We start from the raw sequence: 10,190 nt of genomic DNA on the forward strand, positions 1-10,190 counted from the left end.
CCCTGTGTTACCCTTATAAAAGTGCCGCCACAGCTACAGAAGTTAAAAGAAGTTTAATGGTTTGCTTTAAGTCATAAAGCTCTGAGTGCCAGGGTGGCAGGGTTGGAGTTACACCCAAGTATTCTACTGCTGACTTTAATTCTTATTAGACAATTTTACTTAATTTACATGGTCTCTTTGCAGAGGTAGGAGAACAAAGGCTTTGGAGTGTTTTGTTTTGTTTTACTTCTGAATTTCAAACTCCCAAACATTTTCCCCAAGAAAACAGATTTGGGAATTATTATTTCAGGAAGGTAAGTACTATATATCCAAAGATAATATGCTCCCTATTATTTTTACATTTACTTCATTTCTTAGAAAGTGGCTATAGTTAGCAATCACTTACAATAAAGATGATAAATCCCAATTAATAGGTTTAAATAAAAAATACACAGGTGCAGTTGAAGATAGAGGAAAATATAATTTGCTCTTTCACAGATCATATAATGAGTTATAAGGAGGAATATCTATAGTGTCTTTATATACTAGTACGGTGGTAAAGAGGATCACATTTTAGGTGTTACTTATTCTAAAAAGACAGACATAGGGACTTGGGAAGTAGATCCATTTGTGGCATGTTTGATTAGTGTGCAATAGGCCCTGGGTCCAGTCCCCAGCACTATATAAAACTGGCCATGGTGATACAAACCGATACTCCTAACGCTAGGATCAGAACTTTAAGTTCTTCCTCTGCAACACAGAGATATCAGAGCCAGGGGGCTAGAGATTCTGTTTCATAAGAAAGAAAGTAGATACATTTTCTTAAATCCCTCAAGGGATAGCAGGGCGAATCATTCCAAAGATGAAATAGTCTAACATCACAGGCTTGACAATACAACATAAATATTCCCTAACACTTGACAACAGATAATAGAAGGAGAAAGAGGAGGAAGAAAAGGAGAAGGAGGAGGAAAAGAAGAAGGAGAAAGAGAAGAATGAGGAAGAGGAGAAAGAGGAGGAAGTAGAGGAGGCCACCCTTTATGTCATGTTTTGTGAGGATGTGGGGTTATAAGAAAAAGCATAAAGATCTTCAGGTATGCTAAAGAAGTCAGATACAGAAGCAAAGCAACAAATGAAACTTAAATATCACCAAATAATAGAAACAAAAATTACTTTCTCTCAAAAAGAGGAACATTTACCAAACAAATCAAGAAAAAGACATCTGTCTGTGGTTTTAGATTTATAGAAGGAACAAGAACAAGCTGATTTATTGCTTTAAGTGCTTCTTTTATAAATATTTTTATTTTGGTGACATCAACATCAAGTGAGAGTTTTCTGTCTGGCATGCTGTAACAAAGGTGTTGAATAGTAGACCGAACAGAAGTTTCCGGTTTCATATGCTAGGAGAGCATGGCTTAAGGAAAGTTATTTAACTGAGTTTGCATGTGTCCTAATTGTATCGCTCATTGGAACATGTTACACATTAACAATGTTTTTTTTTTGCATTGTTCTTGTCAGGCAAAAAAAAAAAAGATTTTGGCTGATGATATTGAAAAACATTAGCAGCCATTTTCCCTCTTTTTATTAGTTCTGCTTTCTTCCTTCACAAGAAGCAACATGCAGTCCTCACTCTGATCCCTTGACCTTTATGGACCAACGGTTCCAATGAGGAACCCTATCAGAGTCTTGTAAAGTAATAAGTGGGATGACAAGTAGCTCTGCCAATAAAGTATCAATAAACTGATCAATTATTTTGAGGAATGAAGATAATAAAATGGAAGGAAACTTATGATCATAGAAAACAAAAGGACTCAAGACACAGTGGATTACTGCCCAGGAGTGAGGACTTGAGAATGAGAAGGCTGAAAGAAGTAGGAATTGTGAACTGTTGAGATACAGTCCCTTTATCTTCTAGAGAGGAACTTATTGATGGTAGGGATAGTGACAGTGGGAAAATCATAAAAGTTATAGACAACAGACAACACTAGAAGGAAATATCTGTTAGCTATCTACTAAGAACATAGTAAAATGTATCAATGTATTCAACTTTCAAAATACTGGTATTATTACACTGCACAACCTGAGGACAGCTCCTACTAGTGATGAGCAACTTCTCCCTAGTGGAAATGTGATGGAATACAATCCACAAAACAGAAAAGAAGCAGAATAATGGCACAGCTCTACCACTATCAGTCTACCTGACTCTCAGTAATGACCATGGTTATTACCAAAAGTATAGTCACATCTGTAGTCAACAATCATCCTTCAATAAAATACCATGGGGGTTCTCCCAAGCTTAAAGCATAACAATGCTAAACCAGTAGAAAGCAAATCACCATTAGGAAATTTTTATCTGTCTCATCTCCCTCCCTCTCTGAGTTAATTCATTTTGATTTTATGTGTGTAAATGTTTTGCTTGCATATATGTATATATGTGCCATATGTATGCCTGGTGCCCTCAGAGGAAGGAAGAGGGCATTGAATTCCCTAGGACTCAAATCACAGAGAAGCTATAAGAAGCAATGTGGGTGCTGGGCACTAAGCCTGTGTTCTCTGTGGGAGCAGCAAGTGCTGTTAACAATTGAGCATCTTTCTACTCCTTTTTTCTTTTGAGGTATAAAATCAATGGCTTTAGTAGATCAGATCAGAAGAAATGAGTACAAGTATACTCTGATGGAGTTTGAAAGTCACAGAAAGTTTTTACAGGGGACAACAAAACTTCCTTTTCTACCAAATTACCTATCTAAATGCTTAGTAATTGGTAAATATGCCTATTAATTGCATTGTGGTCCATATTAGCTAGTTAATCCACATAAAAGTTTTTGAATGGATAATCATTCAAGTTTGAGAATGAAGAAATCCAAATTCTGAGAAGTGAATTTTTTTTATCTGAGGTCACTTTTGGATCATAAAAGACAGTTATAGATACATCTTTCTTTCTCTTGCAATTCTAACAACTCTAAATCTGGACTTAGGATTTAAATAGAAATTAGAAATTATCCTCTGGTGATACAATAAAGCAAAAAAGGTAGGAAGATTACTCTTCATGTTAAAGCTGAGGCGGGGAGAGAAGCACAGAAATGGAAGTGGTAAAAGAAAATATACCTAGAACCGTGATTTGGGGAGGCTAGACTTTGAAATTATCCTTTTATCCATGTCGCTAGTGTCTTCTACAATAATGGAGCCTGGATGTGTTCTTTCAATACTTTTGACTTCCTGTTCTATGTCAGCAGTCATTTCGTTTCACTCCTTGTGAAGTCTAAGTTCTTTATTCATTTGGAGATATCTTCTATGAAATTTTCGATCATATCCGCAAAGCCAGGCAGATTCAGGCATCACACATATATTTCAAGAAGAAATATTTTCCTTTTCTTTTTTGGTACAGGGTTTCCTTATGTAATCCAGCCTGTACTGGAAATCAGAAGCCTTCTATCTCAGCCTCCTAAGTGGTAAGGTATTACATGTGGATTATTATACCCAATATTAAGAAACATTTTCCTTCTTTGTGTGTGTGTGTGTGTGTGTGTGTGTGTGTGTGTAGATCTATCAGCTGTGGCACTTACACAGAGCTCAGAGGACAACTGCAGAGTTCATTCTCTGCTTAGACTATGTGAGTCTCAAGACTGAAACTCAGATCATCAGGATTCAGAGCAAGTGCCTTTACCTGCTATCCCATCTTGGTGGCACCAAGAAGAAATTTTCTAGATTAAGTATTTTGTCAAAAACTTTCTCCCCTAAGAGGTTTTGGAGAGGCAAAGCAAACAAATGAAAATCCCATTTCTACTTACCACTGAACTATTTTCTACTGGTAGATATATGGAGAAGGTGAGTCAGTGCCTTGAACTACTACTACTACTACCTACTGTTGATTCTTCTAGATTCCAATGGGTAGTATCAATCCAGTGGTTCCATAGATGGCCCTGATTAAACTAAATGGATTATTAAATAGATCCAAAAGTCATAGATTTGGGAAAGGAACTGGTAAAGAGGAGGGCATAATCGGAATGGAAAAGAGATAAGAGAAGATGGAAGGAGACAGTAATCAGAACATATCATTCACATATATTTATATATTATATATGTTTATATTCATATATAATTCTCAAGGATAGAAACTTAATAAAACCTCTTAATATAAGAAGCAATATATCAACTATCAAGAGACCCAAAACTCTACCAGTCAACATGAGCTATGTGAGTGTGGGTAGTAAACCAATGATCATCAAGATCAAGGGCCAAGCAGGCAACAGTAACAAATTTGAAAGAAACTTAGAAATGATGGAAGAAGGCTAGGAAGAAGTTCATCAATCTGATAAATTAGGTGAATATGTCTCCTTTAACATAACAAAACAAATAAGTCAAGTTCTTCCTTCCAGAATCAGCACCCAGGGTTTGAAATAAATGTCTGGCAGCAACAAATCTGGAAACATGTAAATAGTCTATAAATGAAGGTATATAGGAAATAGGCTCACAGCACAGTACTACAAAATTAGTTTCTAAAATGTTAGAAGTAAAAGAGTACTTCCTAATTATATCATCCAATCACTTCATTTTACAGATGAGGAAACAGTCTCGGAGGGAAGAATCATTTGTGCAAGGTCACACAGACAGACCATTAGCATCAGTCAGCTAGAAACACCTCTCCAGACTCCTCTTTTAGAGTGCAATTCATCATAGCCAAGGAAGAAGGATAAGGTCAAACAAAGTTGCTAAGATACTTCTTATGCATATTTATTTCACAATTATATCCGCTATATGTGTTTAAAACATTTTATATTCATTAACTTCATAATAATTCAAGGTATTATTGTCATTATTTTAAGTGGGATGCAAGTTAAACCAAGAAGTTAAATAACTCATTTGATGTTTAAAAGGTAGTAAATATTCAAATTATTAAACTAGCCCTAAATTTGGGAATCTTGATTATTATACTATGCCACACTTATGAGCCATCTATTTATGACTTGTTATAAATAAAGTCTGTGTACAACTTTGGCTAATGATTGATTTAAGACTGAATTATTGCGCATCACATCTTCTACAATAAGCTACAACTGTCTTTACATAGGAATGTTTAATCCTATAGTAAATAGTTTATATATCTTATATATATATTATTTATTTAATAGAAGAGTTCTAAAAAGATTGAATTATAATATTATTTTAGGACAGGAAAGGCATAATGTAATATAAATAATTCTAAAGTAATTTTAAAAATCATTATTTAAAGAAATAAAACACAATGCAAGTATACCTATTGACGTATGTATAGGTGGAAAATGTCATCTTATGACAGAGAGACAATTTAAATAAGTGTTGCCCAAGATGTAACCCAAAGGCCTCAGCAGTAACTTCATCTTTCTGCTTTTTAGAAATTCGGAACCTTAGAACTGAGATTCTACATTCTTCAAAAGTACCAAGTCTTATAGAATAGCAATATTCTAAGCTGAAGGGAGAAGTAAGCACAACAAAGAGACTGTGAAAAGAAATGGGCTGCTTGGCAGGAATCTGACATTGGCCAAGGACAAGGAAGTAGGCTTCAGGCAGGAATCTGACATTAGGCTAGAACAAAGAAGTAATTTCAGGTAGGAATCTAAATAGACTACAACAAAGAAGTAATCTCAGGCAGGAATGTAAATATTAGGCTAGAACAAAGAAATAACTTCAGACAGGAATCTAAATTTTAGGCTAGAACAAGGAAGTAGGCTTCAGATATGAAAATGACTTTGGGCTAAGACAGAGAAGTAGGCTCAGATACTGTGGTCATCCTGATAAGCACTTAGAAACAGTGATCACAGGAGTGTTCACATAACTGGGTTTAATGCCTTGCTTTTTCTTTGACTATTTGTGTTTATTGTCTTGCTTGTTCTTTGACTATTTGTATATATCGTATTGCTAGACCCTCAACCTAGAACTGACCTTAATACATGCATGTAATTAAAATGGTATAAAAGCAAAACGGAGGAGGGGGGATGGGATAGAGGGTTCTAGGGAGGGGAAATGGGAAAAGGGGATAGCATCTGTATTGTAAATAAATGAAATATCCAATAGAAAAAAAGTAATGTGAAACCATAATTACTAAAACCCAAAGTACTAATGAGACCACAAACGCCACCAAAAAATCAACAACATGATGATCACAGGTGTCACACATATTTCAATAATAACTTCAAATATTAATGGCCTCATTTATTCATTCAAAGAAACAGATAGGGTGAACTGATTAAGAAACAAAACTCAACTATCTGTTTCCTGAAAGAAAATAAGCTTTAATGATAGGTACCACCTTACAGTAAAATGATGGACAAAAATTCAAATGGGACAAGGAAACAGAAAGCTGGACATCATGATCCTAATATCTGACAAAAATAGACTTCAAATTAAAGCTAATCAGAAGAGATAAAGAGGGACAGTTCATTTTAGTCCATGGAACAGTTAACCAAGAAGATATCACTATCCTAAACATATACGTACCAAACACCAGTATATTCAGTTTTATAAAAAATATGAATACTACAAGACTTAAAGATACAGATCGACACCAACACAATAATAGGAGGGATTTCAATACCTCACTTTTCCCAATGAACAGGTCATCTGAAGAAATAATAGCACCAAAGAATACATATTTTACTCAGCAGTACACAGAAGCTTCTCTATAGCAGACCACATCTTAGGATACAAAATAAATCATTACAAATTCAAAAATACTGAAATATGAAAGAATAGGGGGATGGATTGAGGGTTCCAAAGGGTATAAGTACTCCACAGGAGGAAAACCAGCAGAGTCAACTATCTGCACCCGTGGGGCTCTCAGAGTTTGAACCACCAACCAAAGAACATACACTGGCTGGACCTAGCCTTCCCCCCACCCACCGCATATATGCAGCAGCTATGCAGTTTGGTCTTCATGTGGGTCCTGAAAAACTGGAGTGGGGCTATCTCAAAAGCTGTTGCCTGTCTGTGGGATATGGTCTTCTATCTGGGCTGCCTTGTCTGGCCTGGGAGCGTGGGTGACCACACACTCAGAGGAGAAGGAGATGGGAGATGGGGAATGAGGAAAGGACTGTGGGAAGGGGTAACAGGGAGGAAGGCAGTGAGTGGGATGTAAAGTGAATGAGTAAAAATAAATAAATAAGAAAGAAAAGTATTAACAAAATATTAATTAAAAAATCCTTTCTAGTGGTTACTCCTTCTAAACCCCTATGACTAGAGGCAGAATAGAATAGCTTTACTGATGTCTTCTGGGAAGAATCTATGGTGGGTCCAGGGAACACTGTAGGTTCAAATAGAACCAAATATATTCTATGACATTTCACTGACTCATTATTTTAAAATATATGAAAATAAAAAGCACAGATAACAAGTTTTTTTTTAAAGACTAAAATAAATCTGTGTGTCCTATGGCTACAATGAAAAAAAAACCCTCAAAATTAAAAAACAAAACCAATCTCTAGTAAATATTCGAACTCATGAAGATGTTACAACTCATTACTGAATGAAGGATGGACCAAAATGAAATCAAGAATGAATAAAAACAATTCCCAGAACTAGGTGAAAATGAAAACACAACACAACAAAATCTCTGGGACATGTTGAAAGCAGCCTCGTGAAAAAAATTTGTACTCTAAGGACCTACATTAAAAACAAGATACACAGACTGGACCTAGGCCTCCCCAAACATATGTAGCAGATATGCAGCTTGGTCTTCATGTGGGACCCAAACAACTGGAATGGGAGCGATCCCAAAAGCTGTTGCCTGTATGTGGGCTATGGTCTTCTACCTGGGCTGTCTTGTCTGTCCTCAGTGGGAGAGGATGTGCCTAGCCTTGCAGAGACTGAATATGACAGGGCAGGGAGATACCCATGGGGTCCCCACCCACTCAGAGGAGAAAGGGAGGGGGATTGAGAAAATTGTGGGAGGGGTGACCTGGAGAGGAGCAGTGAGCAGGATATAAAGTGAATATTAATATTAAATAAAAACAACTTAATAATTCAAATTAAAAATTGGAAAAACAAGAACAAGTCAAATCCAAATATAGTTCATGGAAAGAACTAATGAAAATCAGAACAGAAATTAATAAAACATAAACAAAGAAAGCAGCACAAAAAAGCAATGAATCTGAGAACTGGTTCTTTGAGAAAATAAGATTGATAGACCCTTGTCCTAACTAACCTAAAGAGAGAACTGAAATTAACAGAATCAGGAATGAGCAGGAAAAGATTGCAATGGACACCAAAGAAACTCAGGACAATGCTTTAGAAATCTGTACTAAAGGAAATGGATGAATTTCTAGTTTTGGCCAAACCATTCAAACTTAAACCAAGACGTCAATAATCTAAATAAACACATAACAAATTAACATTTGAAATAGTAATAAACACCCCTCGCTGGGTCTCGGACCTGCCCTCGCTCACTCTCTCCAGCCCGCCATCCCTAACCGAGGCACCTGTTCCTGGTGGCGCAGAGCGCGAGGGCCAAGGCAGCGTGGAAAGCAGCAGCAGGAGGAGGAAGAGCTTGGTGGCGCACCTGGTGGTGAGCATCGCTAGCAAGAGGAGAAGGCAAGGATAGGCCCAGGAGTAATGGCGTCCAAAGTCAAACAAGTCATACTGGATCTCACTGTGGAGAAAGACAAAAAAGACAAAAAAGGTGAGAAGGCCTCCAAACCAAGTGAAGAAGAATCCCACCATCTGGAAGAGGTTGAAAACAAGAAGCCTGGGGGAAATGTCAGAAGGAAAGTCAGGCGACTTGTGCCTAACTTTCTGTGGGCCATTCCTAATAGACATGTTGATCACAATGAAGGGGGAGAGGATGTTGGGAGATTTGTAGTGTAGGGGACGGAAGTCAAGAGAAAGAGTAAGGAGCAGCAGACGAGGCCTTACAGGCGTTTCCGAACACCGGAACCTGACAATCATTACGACTTTTGCCTCATACCTTGAAATCTAAGATTTTTTTCTGGGCTCATAAAATGGCTACTGTTTTACAGGCTTGTATCTAGTGGGGTATTTTTTCTGTAAACTTTTGGTGTTTCCACTTAACAGTTTCTACATAAACATTGTTTAATTGTTGCATTTAATTCTAAACATTCCTATCAACATGGCAATTTAACCCATTTTAGAAAAATATCTTTTTCATAATTTGAAGTTAATAAAGCAATTTAAAAAGCAAAAACAAAAGAAATAGTAATAAATAACCTTCCAAAAAAAGTTCATGTCCAGATGGATTCATAGAGGAATTCTACCATATATGGAAAGATCTAAAGCCAATCCTTTTTAACCTTTTTTTTTAAAATAATTTATTTTTTCTCAAATCATAATTCATTCACACAGGGGTTATAAACACAGAAAGGCAGGACGTGGGGAAGGGAATGACACTGGAGTGTGGGTGTTCAGGGGGAATGCAGATATCTTTCAGAACCGGGTATTGATGGGCAGGGTGAAGGTTCAGGGCACAGGGAACACTCCAAATCTCAAAAGCCAGGTAAAAACAAAGCAACAAAAGAAGAAACCTACAGGCAAAAATCCATGATGAACACAGATTCAACATAGTCAATAAAATATTTACAATCAGAATACATGCATACATCAAAATATTATTGAAAATGACTAAGTTGCCTTTATCCATGAAATGCAAGTATCGTTCAACATACACAAGTCAAAATCCCTAACACTTGATAGAAGTCTTTGTCTGAGTTGTTGGTCAGGGTTGTCCAAGAGACTCCTCCCAAGATATTACAGGAAGGCTGTTGGTATTTCCCTTGTTTGTCCTCCAGAGGTTGAAGGAAACTCCCTATTTCTGAAGACACTAGATACTTTATAAACCAGTTTTCCCTCATTTGAAACTAACCTGAATGTTTTCTTCTTAAGGACTAACTTTCCTGGTACTAGAAGGTGCCAACCAAGCTTCCAAAGGAGGGATGCAATCAACTTACCCAGCTATGATACCTACAAACCACATAAATAACCAGTCTAGCATTGTAATCCTAAGAGTACAACAGTGGCATGCTTAACTTGATAGTAACTAACAGCTTTCTAATTGGACTTAAGACCTGTTCAACAAGAAGGGTCTGGAACCTTAAGTAACTACCAATGCCAGTTATTGGAGAAGAATTAACAACCACTAATCTACTAAAACAGCATAATCTCTAACAGCAATCTATAATCATTTTCCCTCACCCCTACAGATGATTATAGTTTTTACCCCTCATTAA

General features: G+C 36.7%; 1 pseudogene; it reads left to right on the forward strand.

Annotated features, from left to right (window-relative positions):
- Positions 1-8,558: 8,558 nt before the first annotated feature.
- LOC114626825 lies at positions 8,559-8,919 on the forward strand (annotated as a pseudogene).
- The last annotated feature ends 1,271 nt before the right edge of the window (positions 8,920-10,190 follow it).

This window comes from Grammomys surdaster, unplaced genomic scaffold (assembly GCF_004785775.1).
Source record: "Grammomys surdaster isolate TR1022 unplaced genomic scaffold, NIH_TR_1.0 240, whole genome shotgun sequence".
Lineage (NCBI taxonomy): Eukaryota > Metazoa > Chordata > Mammalia > Rodentia > Muridae > Grammomys > Grammomys surdaster.